This window comes from Vombatus ursinus, unplaced genomic scaffold, assembly GCF_900497805.2.
Source record: "Vombatus ursinus unplaced genomic scaffold, bare-nosed wombat genome assembly UNPS02009994.1, whole genome shotgun sequence".
NCBI lineage: Eukaryota > Metazoa > Chordata > Mammalia > Diprotodontia > Vombatidae > Vombatus > Vombatus ursinus.
The window spans coordinates 1,464,814-1,484,008 of NW_020949772.1; the positions used below are offsets into that span (position 1 = coordinate 1,464,814).

The window sequence follows — 19,195 nt, forward strand, 5'->3', positions numbered from 1 at the left end:
AGGAATTGGACAGTACTTTAGAGGTCACGGTGTCCAATTCTTACTTGAAGTATGAATCCTTTCTGTAGCACTTTTAATAACATATATAAGTGAGGAGGGTTTCTATACTCCAACCTCAATTATTATAACATAATCAATGTAAGGAAAGGATGAACTTTTAAAATGTGTAAATAAGATGATTTATATCTAGTACATTCTTTATGAGGTATGAATCTCTCTGATGAGGTTAAGAAAGAAAGCAATGTGATTAGTTGAGTGGTTCAGTCATACCCATAGAACCTATGAATAAAAAATGAGACCTAGTCAACCTTTCAAATAATCTAATGAAGGAGAACTTTAAGAATGGGACTGTTAGGCCCCTGAAATGGAATCCCCTTGGGGGAAGGAGAGAGTTTTTTTTTCCCTTTTTCCCTCCTCTCCCTCCTACCCAACTGTCCCCTAATGATCAGGCATCAGAGATTGAACCGTAGGAAATAATACAGCTATGAAGAAACATACTAGAGACCGCACTGTCACTCCCAAAGATGGCGGTGGACACATAAAGCTAGTTTTTTTTTGTTTTTATAAAGCTAGTTGTTAAAGGAAACAAACATCTAAAAGGAGCATGATCCTTTATACCACAGAAGAATGTCATCTAAGTATTTAAGAAAGGACTTCCAATCACCAGGAACGGTGAGTTATCCCTTTGCCACATCTATATACTATATGTCTTTAGTACTCAGTACTATTCTCCTGATGCAAAATGTGAATTTGGGGATAGTGAAGCCCAGACTTTTGGGGAGGGGCTAGTTAGTGCAACTTCTCTTATTATGTAATCTTAATAAATACCTTTGCTCAAAGGTAATTAAGTCTGTACGATTGATTGTTAATGGGAAGCACACTAATGGGGGCTCAAGGATAATGGTATTAAAAACTCAGCAACTTAGATTTACTCCTTATAGAAAATAGTATTCAACTTCCCTCTAGGAGCCTATACTATAAATGCAAGTGGAAGTTGGGAAAGTAGTTCCAGAGGCAGTGTGACATATGACTTAAAGCTTAAATATTATATCAGCAGATCTTAGGCAGCATGATTAAATGATGGACTGACTTAAAGGAACCCATGCTTACTTGAGAAGATGTCAACGGATTCTTGTTAGGAATTATGGATGGCGTATTCATATGGATGGCACCCAGTAATAGCATCATAGTTTTTATATCATGTTCTGTTTTGTTATTGACAGTGGTAAGACTTGCTGATTCATGAAGAAGCCTACTTCTCCAAATTGACTTTGGGGTTGTTACATGTGTTCAGAGTAGACCTAAAATGTGGAGATAGGTAGCTAGGTGGCAGAGTGGATAGAGTGCCAGGGCTGGAGTCAGAGGACTTATCTTCCTAAGTTCAAATCTGGCCTTAGACACTTACTAACTGTGTGACTCTGGGCAAGTCACTTAACCCTATTTGCCTCAGTTTCTTCATCTATAAAATGAGCTGGAGAAAGAAATGGCAAACCATCCCAGTATCTTTGCCAGGAAAACCCCAAATGGAGTCACAAAAAGTCAGACATGACTGAAATGATTCAACAACAACAACAAGATTTAGAGAGGGAAGGACCTTAGAGACCATTGAGTCCAACCTTTTCATTTTACAGAAGAGGAAACTGAGGCCCAGAAAGATTAAGTGAATAGCTTAAGGGGCTATTATGGGAGCAGGATTTGAACCAAAATTTAAAATTCAGCCCTTGTCTTATTGTCCATGACTGGGAAGCAGGAGTAGAAAGATTAAATTTGAGGGAGAAAAAAAAAAACAACAGTGACCAAACAGAGAAAGTAAGACAGATGACAGAATGGGCCCATTTGGACCCACTAAGGAGCAGGTCTTCTTGCCTTAAAATCCAGCAGAGAATATAGAGAGAAGATTCAAAAAATCCCCAAACTAAAGAGTTAGTACCTCAACAATAGTTGAATCAAGTCAGTAGAGACCTGCATGGGAGAAGTTTCAACTTCCTTCCCCCCCCCTCCCCATAAACTTCCCTCTTGGTCCTTTCAGTCCCAAAGGAGTTCTAAGCATCTCTCCTTATGTACACATATATTCTCCTCTCTCTGCCGATGATGGGTTAGAACTTTTAATTTCAAGTTGGAATCTGATGCCACTTCAGCAGTTCTTTGATTCCTAAAGTGCATTACAGCTACTTTCCTGACATCTCTGGAGATGGGGTGGGGAGGTGGGGGGTGGGAGGGAAAGGAAAAAAACAGGGCTAAGCAAAATTTCCAGTCCTCTTTTCTTTTTTTTCTCTTGCCCCTTGCAATGAAGGCCACATAGACTGCAAATGGTTGGATAGAATTTTGTTCTGTGATAAATCACACATTATCTAGCTGACAATGCAAAATGCTGCCTGTACTGGAAATGTCTTCCTTGTGCGCAGCTTGGGACCCCAAATTGCTCTGAGATCTGGCAGTTCTTGGCTGACAGTGTGGCATGGCTCTGGGAAGTGGGCAGGTGGTGGTGTTGGGGGGTGGGGAGGGAGAGATGACAGGGTGCCACAACACTTTTGGTCTGGGCATGGCAGGATTTCTTTCCAAATTCAATTGGTCATAAAGCTGGAATAGTAAATTGGGTGTGTCAAATGGAAGTTCTGACTCGGAGGGTCAAAATGTGGGTGGTGAACAATAATACATGATATTTATATAGTGCTTTATGTACCCTATTTCACTTGAGCATCACAGCAGGTCTATGAAAAGGCACTGGAGACATTATCAACCCCATTTTACAGATGAGGAAACCATAATTCAGAGAGGGCCATGTAAGCAATTTGCCTGTGATCTCCCACGTACTAAGTATCAGAGGCCGAGTTTGAACCTAGGTCTCTCCGGATTCCAAGTCTAGTATTTCTACTAATGTGAGAGAGTGTTGTCCACTCCACTACTCCCTCTTTAGGGTGAAAATATCTGTATTTGTGTATTACAGTATTTTTCTGATCCTGACTTGATATATTGCTTCCCACTGGTTCAGTAGCTCCAATGACATGGGGTGAAAGGGGAGGAGAGAAAGTCCCCTCCTCCCCACCTCTCTCAAAGGGCCCTTCCTTACATAGTGCTCTTGAGCCTGGACTACCCAATTTTCCAACTCAAATTGCTGAAATTCATCCAGCTGTTTCAAGCCCCCAAGATGTGTGGTGAGCTTGCTTGTTCAGCCAATCTTAGTGGTCCTTTCTTGACCCAATCAATGAAATTCACACCTCCTGAAAGGATCGCAGGGCCTGACACCTTAAAACCTTATCCTGTGTGACCACATTCAGTGAGTACATTCCATAGATAGGGAGGGGCGCTTCTCTTATATGTCACCCCAGCGGTGAGTGTCAGATTCAAATAGAAATGAGGCTGCTAAATCATACCTAAGGATCCTTGTGAGCCAAGTATTGACTTAGTTTTAAAATATGATGTTATCTCTGTTTCATTGTATTTTTATTTTTTGCTAAATACTTCCCAATCACATTCTAATCTGTTCCAGACCTCCTCCAGGAGGGTTGCAGGCCACGTGTAATGGGCAGCATATTTGACATCTCTGATTTACGATGTGATGCCTACACTTAAAGTCCCACGAACCTTTCCAAATCACTGCTTTCTGACAAGTAAGGAGAATAGGATCAGGAAATACAGTGAAGTATGTTCACTATCACAGGGACCCATCACCTCTCGGTCTTCGTCCAGATTTTTCTTTCAATGAAGACAGGATGCAGGGAAAAAAACTTCCAGCTAACAACTATAATTGTTTCTGAGTGCTGTGAGGTCATAAGGTGTCTACCCAACAGTTGTCTCACTGATTTACCCCCCCCCACAGAAGCTGCCTTGTTTTCTGTTCATTGATGTCATTTGAGATTTCTGAAGGCCTGGGACAGAGGGCACAGGGAACAGAGATGTCCTTTTGATGGGGATTGTTGGTATCTTGGCCTTCTCCATTAATCTCTTGGAATTTGAAAGGTTTCCTAGTGATGCTTAAGAACCTGGAAGCCGCAGTACTGGAGACAGAGAAAAATTTAGCCCTTGTCTTATTGTCCGTAACTGGGGAAAAGGAGAAGGATTTAAGTTCAAGGGAGGAAAACCTCTGAAAGGGACCAAACTGAGAAAGTAAAGCAGATGACAGGATGGGTACATTTGGAGGCTAACAGTCAGAATTTAGTGTAGTAATAACTCTATGTATGGAGAGTTGAGGCAAACCAATGGTTGTTAGGTAACAGATGCAATGAAAGTATGTTTATTCATCTCTCTCTGTTTCTCTTGCTGTCTGTCTGTCTCTCTGTCTCTCTGTCTCTGTCTCACTCTCTGTCTCCCTATCTCTTTGTCTCCCTTTGTTTCTCTGTATCTCTTTGTCTCTGTCTATCTCTCTGGCTCTGTCTCTTTCTCTGAATCGTTATCTCTCCATCTGTCTATCATGTTCATTCCTTCCTCCATCCCTTCACTCATTCTGTCCCCCTCACCTGGAGCACTCTCTTCTTTCACAAAAGTCTTACCACTTCTTCAAGGCCCAATGCAAGTTACAACTCCTTGGCTAACTTCCCTCAGCTACCTCAGTCTCCTCCTTCTCCTTTGACATCCTATTGCATTTTTAATATGAACCACATATTTTTTCCTTTTAATTATATGACAGTATGATGACCTTGTTCTCTATCCATACTATGCACATTAGATTAGTAGTAGCATCACATGATGGCAAGATGGTTATTATACCAGAGATCATAGATCTTCAGTTAGAAGGGACTTGAGAGGCTATTGAGACCAAATCTCTCATTTTACCAATGAGGAAACTGAGTCACAGAGAGCTTCAGTGACCTTACTCAGGATTATTCTACAGTTTGTAAGTATCTGAGGTGGGATCTGAACCAAGGTCTTTCTGACTCCATGTCCAGGACCCTTCTGTGATGCCATGACGCCTGCATGAGTGTGGAAGTCAAGAGGCTTGAGTTCCAACGTTGTCTCTCTCACTAACTAGTTGTGTGACCTGGAGCCAACTGCTTCACCTTTCTCAATCTCAGTTTCCTGATCTGGAAAAATTAGGAGTTGGATGAGAGGGGTCTCTGAGGTCCTTTTTAGCTCTAAGATTTTATAAGCCTCCTTCTTTCATGTCTTCCATGGTTCTAGTCATAAAGTGGACATCATAAATAACTCCTTGATTGATTGAGTTCCATTTTCATGTCTTGGTTTCATCTCACACATAGCACCAGTGATATGTGAGCAGGGAGCCTTCTAAGAGATAGAGGCCCTCAGGATGCCAGCGCGTGTATGCTAATACTTATTCCAATATCTCGTATATCTCCCTCTGTTATGACTATTTTGATATATTTACACTGTTGGCTGTTGATGCTGCCATCTCACATATCCTTGTATTTTGATTTGAAATTGAGAATGGTACTGATTTATGGCCAGTTGCATTATGGTCCTGAGGTTCTTTGATTTCCTCCTTGGATGGTGAGCTATACGAGTCCATGTCTCCACAAAAGCTCTGTTCCAATGACCAGGTGCCAGTCACACCAATCACAGGGTTTGGTACTAGCTTAAGGGAGGGGTGCAGGAAATTGCTGAGAAACTGACACTCAGTGGCTTCTTCAGGGTGCCCCCTTGCTAGCCATAAGCTATCATTTCTTCAATGCTTGCATGTAGGCAAGTTTTGTCTAAGAACAATGCAGATGGAAATCCTCTAATCCTGGCTGGAAAGACCATACGTCACACCAGTTTCAACTAGATTAAAGTTTTAGGAAGAGCCCAAAGAAAGAAACTGGGGCACGAAGGAAGGAAACAAGCATTCATTAGGCACCTACTGTGTGCTAGTTCCTGTGTACTTTATAAATATGATCTCATTTGATCCTTACAGTAATCCTGTGAGATAAATGTTGTTCTTATCCCCATATTATGCTTGGTAAATTTGCATTTACAGAATTTTTTAGTCCTTAGCAAGGACAGGACACAGGTATCACATTCCCTGCTTGCTGAGGTCCAGTCTCTGCTCTCTCTACTTATCTCCTTGCTCATCGCTTTGGTTTGGTCTGTCACTTTCCTAGCTAGAGACAGGTAGCGGATAGAGAACTAGGCCTGCAGGCAGGAAGACCTGAGTTCAAATCTGGCCTCAGGTACTTACCAGATGTGTGATCTTAGGCAAGTCACTTAACCTCTATTTGTTTCAGTTTCTTCAACTGTAAAATGGGGATAATATTAGATAATATTAGCACTTACCTCACAGAGTTATCATGAGGATTAAATGAGATAATTATATATATATAATATGCATATACATGTATACATAACTATATAGTAGATATGAGGAATAGTATATAATATACATGGACACACACGTAATTTTATATAGTATATATTTTATATACATATACAATAACAAACAAAAATTTGTGTAGTACTTTACAGTTTGCAAAGTATTATACATACATACACACATAGATATATATCTAAATTATCTCCATGGTATATATGTACACTACATATATATATATATACAGATAAAACATACATTTTTACAAATATAGTAGGATTATAGTTATATATGTATATATGTATGTGTATGTATATGTGTATATGTGTGTGTATGTATATATATGTACATATACATGCATACATACATATATATATATAGTAACAACAACAGAAACATTTATATAGCACTTTAAGGTTTGCAAAGTACTATGCATATGTATAGATGTGTATATAATAATAATAGCTAACATTTATACAGCACTTTCTATGTGCCAGGCACTGTGTTAAGTGCTTTTTTTACAATTATTATCTCATTTGATTTTTATGACAACCCTGGGAGGTGGGTGCTACCATGATCCCCATTTTACAGATGAAGAAACTGAGACAAATAGGGGTTAAGTGACTTGTCCAGGATCACAGAGCTAGTTAAGTGTCTGAGATCAGATTTGAACTCAGGTCTTCCTGACTGCAGAACTAGTGCTCTCTCCACTGTGCCACTGAGCTATCCTTATACATGAAGGATATGTATATGTAATCCACATGTAAATACAAATAATATATGTATATATACATGTACATATGTGCATAGTCATTTGCAAACCTTAAAATGCTACATAAATATATGTTGTTGTTATAATTATTATTCAAGTGCCACTGGCACCACATGGCATCCTATTCTGGACAATAGGGAGACACAACATGAATGAGAGGGCAGCTGTTGTCCTCGCTGAACCTACAGAAAAAGAACACCAAACTGTCAGAGACCACAGAAATAATTTAGTCTGACTCTGTCATTTTATAGATGAAGAAACTGAGTCCCAGAGAGGGAAAATGATTTGTTTAAGGTTGGAATCATGGGCAGAAATGTCAGCATCAGTCAGGAGAGAAGAGAGAACCTTTAATGAGGGCAATTCTTTCGAATGCAGTCTTTCCCCATAGCAAACAAATAAATAAACACATGTCCAGATCCTGATCTGCCCTGTATCCCTATATATTTTATAGTGCAGAACAAAAACGTTTTCTCCTTCCCAAGTTCATTCGCTCCCAGCTATTAGACCCACTAAGCTTTAAAAACATTGTGCCCAGCTAACCAATTCCAGACAGCTCATTTGACTTAAGTTAAAACATGACTTATAAATCAATTGTATTGTCCCTTGTGAAAGCTCTTTATGAGAACGTCGTGTTCTTTGCAGCTGAAGATTCAGGGTCAGAACAACCTGCTCTTTCCTTGCTTGTCATGCCCAGAGGTTTTGTTTTCTCCTATCAGCCTCTTCTTCAGTGACTCTGAGGGATTCAGCTCCTCAGAGCCAGAGCCTGGGAGTACACACCTCTCCAACCTAGAATCCCACCAGCTTGAGTTGTTGAACATATGCCACCTACAATTTGGTGTTGCCTTCTTTAGGGAATAGTCAAACTAAGGACATAAAAAGGCAAAGGAGAAAGAGTGCTGGATTTTGGAGTCTGAAGATTGGCTTCTAATCCTGGCTGTGCTTTTCATTTCATGTTTGATCTTGGATGGGTTATTCAGTGTTTTTAAGCCTGGCTTGGAGTCTAAACTAAAGGATCACAAACATCCCTTAAATCTGTGATTCTGATTGAGAAGATTGAGAAGGCTGATTATTCAGAGAGTGAATGAATGAATGGAAAAATATTTAGTTGGGGCTTACTGTGTACAAAAAATATACTAAGATAGAAATATACAGATAGAAAAAAATAAATATATGTTAACATATGATTAAATGATATACACACATAATAAATATACAGATAGGAAAAACAAGATAGTCTTTGCTGTCAAGAAGATCAGTAGTAAGTATTCTTTGGCTACGTGATGTGAAAGGTGGAGGCAATGTAAGCAGCAGAAAGAGCACTTGACTGGGAGTGGGAAGATCTGGGTTCAGATTCAGGCTCTGCCAATTCTTAGCCGTGAGGTCTTAGGCAGCCACCTGGGGAAATTATTCAACCTCTTTAGCCTTAAAAGTTCTCATCTTTAAAATGAGGGGGTTGAACTGCTTGACCTCTGAGGTCTATTCTAACACTAAATCAATGACACTATTAGCCTGTGATACAGAAAATCTCTAAATGGAGTCTGGCTCTGCCTCCATAGGCAATTAAGTTCTGAAGTTGGATTTTCACCTCTAGGTGTTGCTATGAATAGTTCCCTAATTCTACTGAGATTCATGGGTTCACGTTGAGGCAAAATCAACTGGTCTTTAAACAGGTTGCACTCATCAAAAATAACTTTTAGGATCACTTCATGGGCTTTTCAACTGGGTCTGGTTCTAGGTTTCAGAACATCTTGCTTTCTCAGTCAACGAGGGGAAAGGATGCAAAGGTGGAGGTCAATGACAATGACCCCAAAGGAATTCTTCTGAGGACTACGGGTTCAAATCCTGCCTCTGACACGTATTACCTATTTGACCTTGAGCCAAGTCACATTACCTCTTTGAGACTCAGTTCCTCATCTGTGAAATGATGAGAGTTGGTTGGGATGACCTATGCGGTTCCTTCCAGGCCTTGTCCTATGACCCTATGATCCAATGACCAAGTAGAATGGAAGTTTCTTTGAAGGAAGGGCTGTTTCCTTTGTATCTCCAGCTCATAGCACTTCACAGGAATTTAGCAAATGCTTGTTGAGTTCAATTGAATTGCCTTTGAATCTTCAATGACTTTGCACATAGTAGGTACATGATGTGGACTCCATTCAAGTCAGAAAGTGAATCAAGCAATCAGTGTGATCAACTTAAAATCTCCTTCAAAGGAAGACTAAATCACCAAGATGACTCTTTGGTAAAACAATAATTCTTTATTAACTTTATGTGTCAGCCAGTTTTGGGATTGATGGGTTCATTCCAGTTGATTTTAAATGAACAAGATTCATGCAGGACTGACTGATCTCAGATATTCAGTCAAAGATTTAACAATATTCAGTTTTTCAGGTCTATCTGATAACCTATGTTCCTGTGAAAAACAGCCCCAAAGTGCCTCTTCAACTTTCTTTGTAACTAAGGCATCTAATTGGGCCCTGGGTAGTGTGTATTTCTCATTACCCATTCCTATTACCATCATTTTTAGCAGCTTTGACATTTGTAGTGTTCTCAACACTTCAACTGTTAACAACTCAGTTAGCAACAGAGCAGAAAAGTATGTCTGTATAATCTAGTCTTTTGGCAAAGGGCATCATTGTGAGTGAGCCATGTGGTTCCTTCAAGAATAAACAAGTATATATGTATAAAAAATGGAGGATCTTGGGCCAACTTTGAAAAAAAAACACTGCCTGAGATCACAGTTAGCTTTATGGGTTAGAAATTATTCTTAAGTGAGAATATTGGTTCTGTTCAAGTAAGAAGGGGTATCTTCAACACCAATCCCATTAAGGTGGAATGTATACTTCTTGTGTGTAGAGATCGTTTCATATATTGAATTTGTATGCTTGGCATAGAGTAGGCACTCAACAAATGTTTATTGATTTGATTGATAAAAGCAATGCTCTGCATTCATAGTCCCCTGCCTCTGCAAAGAAGAGACAAAATGCATTTTCTCATTTCAAACTTTGCCATCACAATTGCATGGCATTCTTTTAAAAAAATTTAATGTTACTTGTTTGTTGAGTGGTTCGCTAGTGGATTTATTCAGTTATTCCTTCATCTATTTATTTATTCATCTCTCTCTCTCTCTCTCCCTATCTATCATCTATCTACTTACCTACAGATCTATCTACTTACATATCTACCCATCATCCATTTATCATCTAATATATCTTCCTACCTATAAATCTATCTTTCAGTCTACCTACATATCTATCCTATCTATCTTCCTGCCTATAAATCTATTTATCCATTCATTATTTCTTTCTGTCTCTGTCTGTCTCTCTCCAGCTCTGTAGTTATTGTGCATATTTATTATCTGGTTTTACTTGCTTCACTCAGTATTGGTCCATACAAGTCCTCCTCTTCATTCTCCACCTCCATTATTCCTGATGGCATGGTAATATACTCACATCCCACAATATGCTTAGCCATTCTTTAATCGACACTAGCCTCTCTCCATTTATCACTAAAGAAACGGACTCAGAGGCAAAGTGACTCACCCAAGGTCACCCACTTACAAGGTCATAAGTAGTGGAGCCAAAATATAAGCCCAGGTTCTTGTACCCCAAACAAGATCTCTTTGACAGCTCCTGCTTTTTAGCACAATGTTAATTTCTCCAGGCTACTTCAAAAGATGAAGACCACTGCATGAAGGTCTAAAGCTCTCAAGTTCTTTTATAGCTCATAAAATCAATAGTAAATTTGGTAGTAAAGAAATGGTAATGCTGACAGGAGCTGTAGCTTAGGGGCAAAAAACCAAAAAACCAAAACAAAACAAAAACCCAAAAAACCAAAAAAAAAAAAAAAACAGGCTGTGAAACAAGCTCAGACACTTTGCATGTGCTGAACTAACTTGAGGCATCTTTTGTCACTAGGGGAAAAGTGAGGCACACAAATGCCTTTTTTTTAGCTCTGCATTGGGACCCATTAGCTGGAATCATATCCCAAAAGCCAGGCTTGCTGCATTGTAAATTCAGTAAATGAACTTTTTTAAATGAGGGTCTAAATTGCACAGTACAAATCTCCCTACAGAAAGGTGTTCTGTGAGCATAGCAATTGGTGATCTCCTCATAGTACAGTAACTAATGACCACAGGAGCAGTCCCTGAATACACAATCATCTCTGTTCTCCCAGGGCTGCAGTGTGTCATTCTGGGAGGATTTCTTAGGCTTTTCTAAGCGTGGGCACTTAATTCAAGATTCATTCCTCTAAGCACTTCTGAATAACTACTGCATCCTTAGGACTGCTGGATCTGTCCATCCAACCTTCTGTAGAACTTTCTTTTAGGTATGATCTCCATTCCAATTAGAATATAAGCTCCTTGAGAACATAAGCTAATCCATTTTTTTTCCTATTTGTAGCTCAGGGTTTGACACATAATAAGTACTAAATAAATACTGTTTCATTCATTCATTCATTGATTCATTCAACTATACATAGTGTCCCAAAAGTCTTAATCCAGTTTTAAGCTATTAAAGCTGCTCCAAGACTTCTGGGAAACATTGTGTGTCTGCATTACATACATATTATATATACACATATTATATATATGTATATAATATAATATATGTTATATATACACATGTGTATATATAACCTATATCTATCTATATATACACACACAAAATGGAATTCAGTTCAATTCAAATATTCAAGGCACTATTCTAGACTCTTGAGGTACAAAGGCAAAAATGACAGTCTCTGCCCTCAGGGAGCTTATATTCTACCAGGATTAAATGACACCTAGTATGGTGTTGGAAACTTGGTTTCCCATACTGCCTTAGATTCTCACTGTCTGTGTGACCCTGGATAATTCACTTAATCCATCTGTGCCTATTTCTCCACATGTAAAATGTGGGTACTAGACTTGGTGGTCTCAAAGGTCCTTTCTAGTCCCAAATCTATAGCTCAATATATAAGAATATAAAATAAATTGAGAGGGAGAGAGCACCGTAAACAGGAGGGATAAGGAAGAGGAGACATCCGAGTTGAGCTTTGAAGAAAGTCAAGGGTACAAAAAAGGTAGAATCGAGGAGTTCAAGGCTATGTCAAGGCATGGAGATGGCCTTCAGAATGGCCAGTTTGGAGAAGACCTTGGCCAAAAGCTCTATGAGCCGAAGGGCTATTTTTGTCTTGGTCTGCACAGTGCCTCGCAGTAATTCGTACGTAATCGTTACTTAATAAATGTTTGTTGAACTTGTCATAATAATTACTAATGTCTATATAGATTTTTAAGACTCACAAAGACCTGGATACATATTATTTTATCTGAGCCTCATGACAACCTTATGAGTTTTTACAGATAAGGAAACCAAGGCTGAGACAGGTGAAATGGTCCTATGCCCAATACAAATTATTCTGGCCTTCCTTTTATACCATGTTGCCCTCTTAGAATCCCCCACGTTCTTGAAGGTTCAACTCAGACATGTTCAATTCAGGTCTTCCTGACTCCAAGTCCAGCACTTTTCTCCCCTAGGCCATCTGGATGCCTCAGAGAATTACTAGAGGAGAAAGAATCACTGGGTCAATCTTTAGTAAGCACCTTAGTATGTTCCAAGCATCATACTAAGCACTGGGGATACAAATGCAATTTTTCAAAAAAAGACAGTCTTTGCTCTCAAGGAGCTTGAAATCTAATGTGGGCAGGCTGTTGTTGTTTGTTCTTTTCTCAAAGAGGACTATGACATCTGGGAGGTGATGCCATAACATGCAAGTGAATTGGATTTAAGTGAAGAAGGGCTGTGCAAGGTCACCAGTCTCACTCTCTTCTCTGGAGCCATCTGGGTTCACCTTAGAGTCAGTGTTCCATCCTCTGTGGCCATGCTGTCTCTGGTGTTGATGAGGTGAGAAAGATGGGGGGCTGCAAGGATGGTGGTACCCTCAGTGGAAATAGGGAAGCCTAGAAGAGAGGTGAGTCTAGGGCAGGAAGATAACAACCTCTATGTTAGATATGATGAGTTTTAAATATCTATGGATATCCAGGGGAAGACAGAGAACAAGCAGGCAGTTAGTGATATGGGCATTGGGCTCAAGAGAGAGGAAGGCTGATATGATAACTCTGGAAATCATCTAGAGATGATAACTGAATTAATGGTAACCTGTGAGATCATGAAGAGATAGGGTTTTGAGAGATGAAGCTATCCAGAACAAAGCCATGGGGAATACTTACAATTAGGGGTGGAGCATCTATAATGACCCAGCAAAGAAAACTGAGAAAGAATAATGAAACAAGCAGAACCAAAAGAGATGAATGTTACAGAAACTTGGGGCATGGTGAGTATATCCACGAGGAGGTGGTCGTCAACAGCATCAAATATGATGGAGAGGTTAAAAAGGGACGAACCATGGGAAAAGACCATTGGATTTAGGAATTAAGAGATTCTTGGTAATGGCAGAGAGAATTCAAAATGTTGAGAGTTGAGGACAGAAGATGGCATGTAAGGAGTGGAAATGGAGATAATGGGGCTAAATAGTTTTTTCTGGGAGTCCAATTGTGGAAGAATGGAGAGATATAGGGCAACTGATTAAGGGATGCTAGAGTTAAGTGAGGGTTTTTGGAGCATGCAGGAGAACTGAGTATGCTTATAGGCAGCAAAGAAGGAGCTAGTATATAGGGAAACACTGAACAATATGGAGGGTGGGTGGGATTTAAAAGGACAAGCTCCTAGAAGAGATGGAATCAAGAGCATAGTAAAGGAAGTGGTCTCAGCAAGGATACAACCCACCTTTTCATCAGAGACAGGAGCAAAGAAAGTTAGAATGAGGAATAATGCTGAGGGGTTTTGAGATGTTGAACACAGCAGAAGAAATACTTTCTACTTTCTTATTAAGTAGGAGGAAAGGTACCTTGTTGAGTGCAAACAGAGGCTAATGTAGGAGGCTGGGGGGAAAATGGGAAGGTCTGGAACTACTGTTGTTCGGAATGGGCTAGAAAGCCCATTAAGAATGAGTAAAAGGTTTGCTGGGCAGTGGTAACAGTCAAATTGACAGCAGGTAACAAATTTTTGGTGGATCTAGTTGGCATGGTTGTGTGATTTCCTCAAGTAGCACCCAACAGCCTGAGTGTTAGGGCAGAAAAGGCAATGATGGTTGCTGGGAGGTGGTAACCCAGGGTTGAAGTATGGCCAGTCACATGTGATAATGGATATAGGACAAATGATAGTGTATAGTTAGTTACAGAGTCAAGATCGAGAATGGAAAAGAAAGTGAGTCCAGAACAAGAATGAGAACTGGGCAAAAAGAGAGAGAAGCAAGAATTTGAGGTGAAAAGGGAAAATGGGAGAGAGGGGACATAACAGATTGGGAGGTTGTGATCAGAGGGAGAAATTTCCAAGTTTTGAATCATGGAGACTGAATGCTTGTGCGTGAGGGGAGTGAAGGTTCAGACCATGGCATCTGAGGAGGTTAATGACTTGGGAGGCCAAGGTCAGCAAACTTCTTTAGCCCAGAGGGCTCTACTATGGTTAGGACATGACTGAAGGCATAGCTAAGGGAGTGGGTGGAGAAGTGAGAGGGAAGGGAATAAAAGAAAGGAAGTGGGAGAATAGAGAAGGAAGGGGGAGGGAAGGAAGGAAAGCAAAGGAACCTTGCATTAGGGAGTGATGGCATGTCACCGTCAACAGCTTCTCAGAAGCCCCATTAACACTTTCTGTTAACTAGGCTGGTAGCAATAGGGTTTACTGCTTCAATGACTCCTTATAAGCTGGGCATATTCACATACTAATCATGGTACATAGTAACCATGTGGATGAATTCCATTTGAGTCACACTTCGCGCTTTCTTGCTAACATCTAGGGGCACTAAGGGCTATTTCAGCAGGTAATTTTCTGTTCTAATCTACTTATTTCCCTGGGGGCAGAAATTGAATATTTCTCTAAAAATAACAGTAATAGCCTCTCCTTTTAAACCTTCCTGGACCAACATGTTTATAAGCAAAGGCTGAAAAATCCACTCAATTGAACTCCAATGAAAATTTGCTTATTTGTTTCTCTTCTATCTTAGAGCTACTTGAGAGATGGATTCCAACAGCCCTCCCCCCCCAAAAAAAATTAGCCAAGGCTGTCAGTCTCCTTCGAAAGCCTTAGCAACAATATATTGAGAGCCTCTGCCTTCAGAAAACAATAGGAGTCAATGATAAAAGCCAAATAACCCTGTGGGCCTTGGAGGCCACATGGGAGCTGTGGGTGTGCTGGGGATTGGGGGTACATCAGGCGAGGTGGAAAGCAGCAAAATGGAAGTTGGAGCCAAGTATCTCTTTCATTCATGTCAAATGCTTCCACAAAGGCAGTGGAAGGGCACTGCTGACATGCATGCCCATTTAGCTATTATTCTAAAAACAAAACAATGGTTCTGCTTTAGAATGAACTTTCTCCACACTTATCCAACAAGGTGGAGTTGTTCTCTCTTGAGGTCAAATCAAATCAAATCAATTAAATCAGAAAACAAGTTTTGAGTGCCCTCTGTGTGCCAGGCTGGCGTGCACCCGTAGCTTTGTGCTGAGGATTCCTTTGTCCATTTCTCCTCAAGTCTCCATTTACTCTAACACATGGTAACTTCCACACCAATAAAAGGATGGACCCTTTGTTGATACTTTCGCAGAATCATTGGTTTGATGGTTTTTTTGGGGCCATGCCAAAGTTGATTCATGCAAAAAATACAGAAATAGACTGACCAATAGAAGAAAAAGAAGAGAAATGAGAGATTATAGAAGAGGAAGAATGAAAGAAAAAAATTACATTTTCTTGTTCCTGTATTAACGTATATTTAATAATCTCACATTGAAGATCCAATGTGAGGTAGGACCATTGTTTGGGGTAGATAGAACAATGATAATTGATGACAGAGAGAAGGCTGAGCTGTTCAGTACTATTTTTGTTTCTAGTTTCTCTGCCAAGGAGAATGACCTCCATACTAGACATCACAAAAATAGCCAATGGGGAGCTGATATTTGAGATGACTCACAAAAAAAAAGAATATTATATATCTGATCTTGATGGATTGATGTCACCTACCCCAAAGGAGTACTCTAGCAGTATCTCAGGGTACTGAAAGGACCAGATTATGTGATTACTAAGACATTGTCAGTGTTATTTGAAAGCACATGAACAAGAGAATGCCAGAAGGAAGGGCTATCAAAAGACTGGAGAAAGACAAATATTGTTCCACTTTTCCAAAAGGGTTAAGAAAACAGTCGGTTAACTACAGGCCAATGGACTTGATTTCGATTCTTAGAAAAATTTTTGAAAAGGTTATTAAGGAGATGGTTGGTGACCATCTGGAAAAGGAATGGGTGATTGCAGAGAACCACCCTAACTTGGGTAAGGATGGGTCATGACAGACTAATTTAATTTCCCCTTTTTGACAGTTATTAAACTAGAAGATTAAGGGAATTCTGTCTGTGCTTTGGCAAAGCATTTGATAAAGTGTTTCATGCTATTCTCATACTATTCTTGTAGAAGTTATAGTTGTTAGAATCATAGGATATGAGGGATGGAAAGGAACATTGAGGTCATTGTGAGCTCTTTGAGGACAGGAACTGCCAGTTTTTTCCCCTTTCTGTGTACTAAGCACAATGCCTGCACACAGTAGGTGCTTAATAAATGTTTGTTGCTTTGACCTGACCTAACGTTAGTCCCTCATTCAATAGAAAAGGAAATGGAGAAAATAGAGAGATGTCAGCTAGAGATAATACGGTTAGATGGATTTGGAATTGGTTGAATGGGTCCCCTCAAAGATTAGTCATTAATGGTTCAATGTCAATGGGTTGGAGGCATCCAAGGGAGGACCTGAAGGATTTCTGTGTGACCCTGACCTTTTTTGTTTGTGTTTGTGTTTATGACATTTGTGTTAATGATTTACACTAGGGCATCAGTTTTGGAGATGATAACAAGCAAGAGACAGAGACACAAAGAAAAAGACAGAGTCAAGATTCAAAAAAAGTCAAGATTCGACAGGCTAGAGCAGGAGTGGGGAGCCTGTGGCCTCGAGGCCACATGTGGTCCTCTAGGGCCTCAGTTGTGGCCCTTTGACTGAATCCAAATTTCACAGAACAAATCACCCTAATAAAAGGATTCATTTTGTAAAACTTGGACTCAGTCAAAAAGCCTAGGAGGCCACAGGTTCCCCACCCCTGGGCTAGAGCTTTGGGCTGAATCTAGTGGGATAAAATTCAATAGGGACAAGTGTAAAACTTTAATCTTGGGTTTAAAGTTAATTTCATAAGTACAAGATGGGGAAGGTAGGGTGAGAGAGCACTTTGTCTGAAGAAGACCTAGGGTTTTCATGAACTACATTCTTAATATGAGTCAGAAGGAGGATACCGCAGCAAAACAAACAAACAAACAAACAAACAAAAGCTAATGCCTCTTCATTCAGAGGGCTGTAGCTTCCAGGAAGAGGGAGGTGACAGTTGGTTTGTAGACTGCCCTCACTGGGTTACATCTGGAGATTAGGTTTAAACCTGGGAGTCACAATTGAAGAAGAACTTTGATAAGCAAGACTGCGTCTAGAAGAGGGTAACCAGGAGAGCTAAGGGCCTAGGATTCATGACATAATATGGTGGGTTGAGGGAATTGGGGATGGTTTAGGTTGGGGAAAGGAAGATCCTGGAACATGGGGTGGGAGAGATGTGTTCAAGTACATGGAGGATTGTCATATGGAGGAAGAATGTGATTTCTGTTTGGCCCGTCAGGGCAGATCTAGGTGATCTGGCAGGGAGCTGCAAAGAGGCAAAATTAGGTTTAATGGCATAAGAACTTTCCTAACAAATTGTTACTGTTGTTGTTGTTCAGTCATGTCTGACTCTTCATGACCCCATTTGGGGTTTTCTTGGTGAAGATACTGGAGTGGTTTGCCATTTCCTTCTCCAGCTCATTTTACAGGTGAGGAAACTGAGGCAAATGGGGTAAAGCGACTTGCCCAGGGTCATACAGATAGTACGTGTCTGAGACCAGATTAGAACTCAGAGAGATGAGGCTTCCTGACTCCAGGTCTGGCACTCTATCTACTGTGCCATATGGCTGCCTCAATTAGATCTGCCCCAAAGTAGAATGCCCTTCTTGGATGTTTGTTGGCTTCCGCTATATTACAGGTTTTTGTGGGTGTGTTATAATGGGAATTCCTTTTGGGTATGGGTTAAATTTCATAGTTACCGAGGTCCCCTCACATGCTAAAATGCTAAGACTTTGTGGGATTCTCTGATTTACTATTTGCTTATCACTGTTGGGCTTTAATTTGAAAGAATTGACAATTCCAAAGAAAAAGAATGAAAGATATTATCAAGTCTGATTGGAAGAAGAGATGGGCTGATCACATCATGAGGATGAGAGATGACCAGTGGGTATCTAGAGTGTTACATGGCATTTTAGAGAAGTTGGGAGAAATAAAAGAAGGTCTCCAGCATAATGGGAGGACTCCTCAGATCGGATTTATAGGAGGACATGGACAAAAATTACACAGCATGGACATGATCTTTATTATAGGAGGGGACTTCCAAATGAGAGCATAGGTCTTTTGGAATACTTTAGGATTATGTGTTATTAGAACCAAAGAAAGGTGGCTAGGTGGCACAGTGGACAGAACGCTGGGCCTGAAGTCAGGAAGACCTGAATTCAAATCCAGCCTCAGACACTTGCTAGCTGTGTGAACCTGGCCTAGTCACTTAACTCTGTTTGCCTCAGTTTTCTCATCTGTAAAATAAGCTGGAGAAGGAAATGGCAAACCACTCCTCTATCTTTGCCAAGAAAACCCTAAATGGGGTCACAAAGTGTCAGACATGACTGAAATGACTGAACAACAACAACAGAATCAAAGAAAGTAGAAGCCACAGTTCTTAAAATCATAGGATATGAGGGGTAGAAGGGACCACTGAAGTTTCTGTGAGCTCCTTGAAGGTAAGAACTGTTTTGGGGTTTCTTCCTTCCTTCCTTCCTTCCTTCCTTCCTTCCTTCCTTCCTTCCTTCCTTCCTTCCTTCCTTCCTTCCTTCCTTCCTTCCTTCCTTCCTTCCTTCTTTCCTTTCTCTTTCTTTCTTTTCTTTCTTTCTTTCTTTCTTCCTTCCTTCCTTCCTTTCTTCCTTCCTTCCTTCTTTCCTTTCTCTTTTTCTTTCTTTCTTTCTTTCTTTCTTTCTTTCTTTCTTTCTTTCTTT

The 19,195-nt window shown here is 40.2% G+C and overlaps 1 protein-coding gene across 1 annotated transcript in view; it reads right to left on the reverse strand.

The window, feature by feature from the left end:
- Positions 1-19,195, reverse strand: part of TMEM132C (transmembrane protein 132C) — a gene marked incomplete at its 5' end in the record, with an annotated part of 349,892 nt that overhangs the window by 41,779 nt on the left and 288,918 nt on the right. The window lies entirely within an intron of this gene.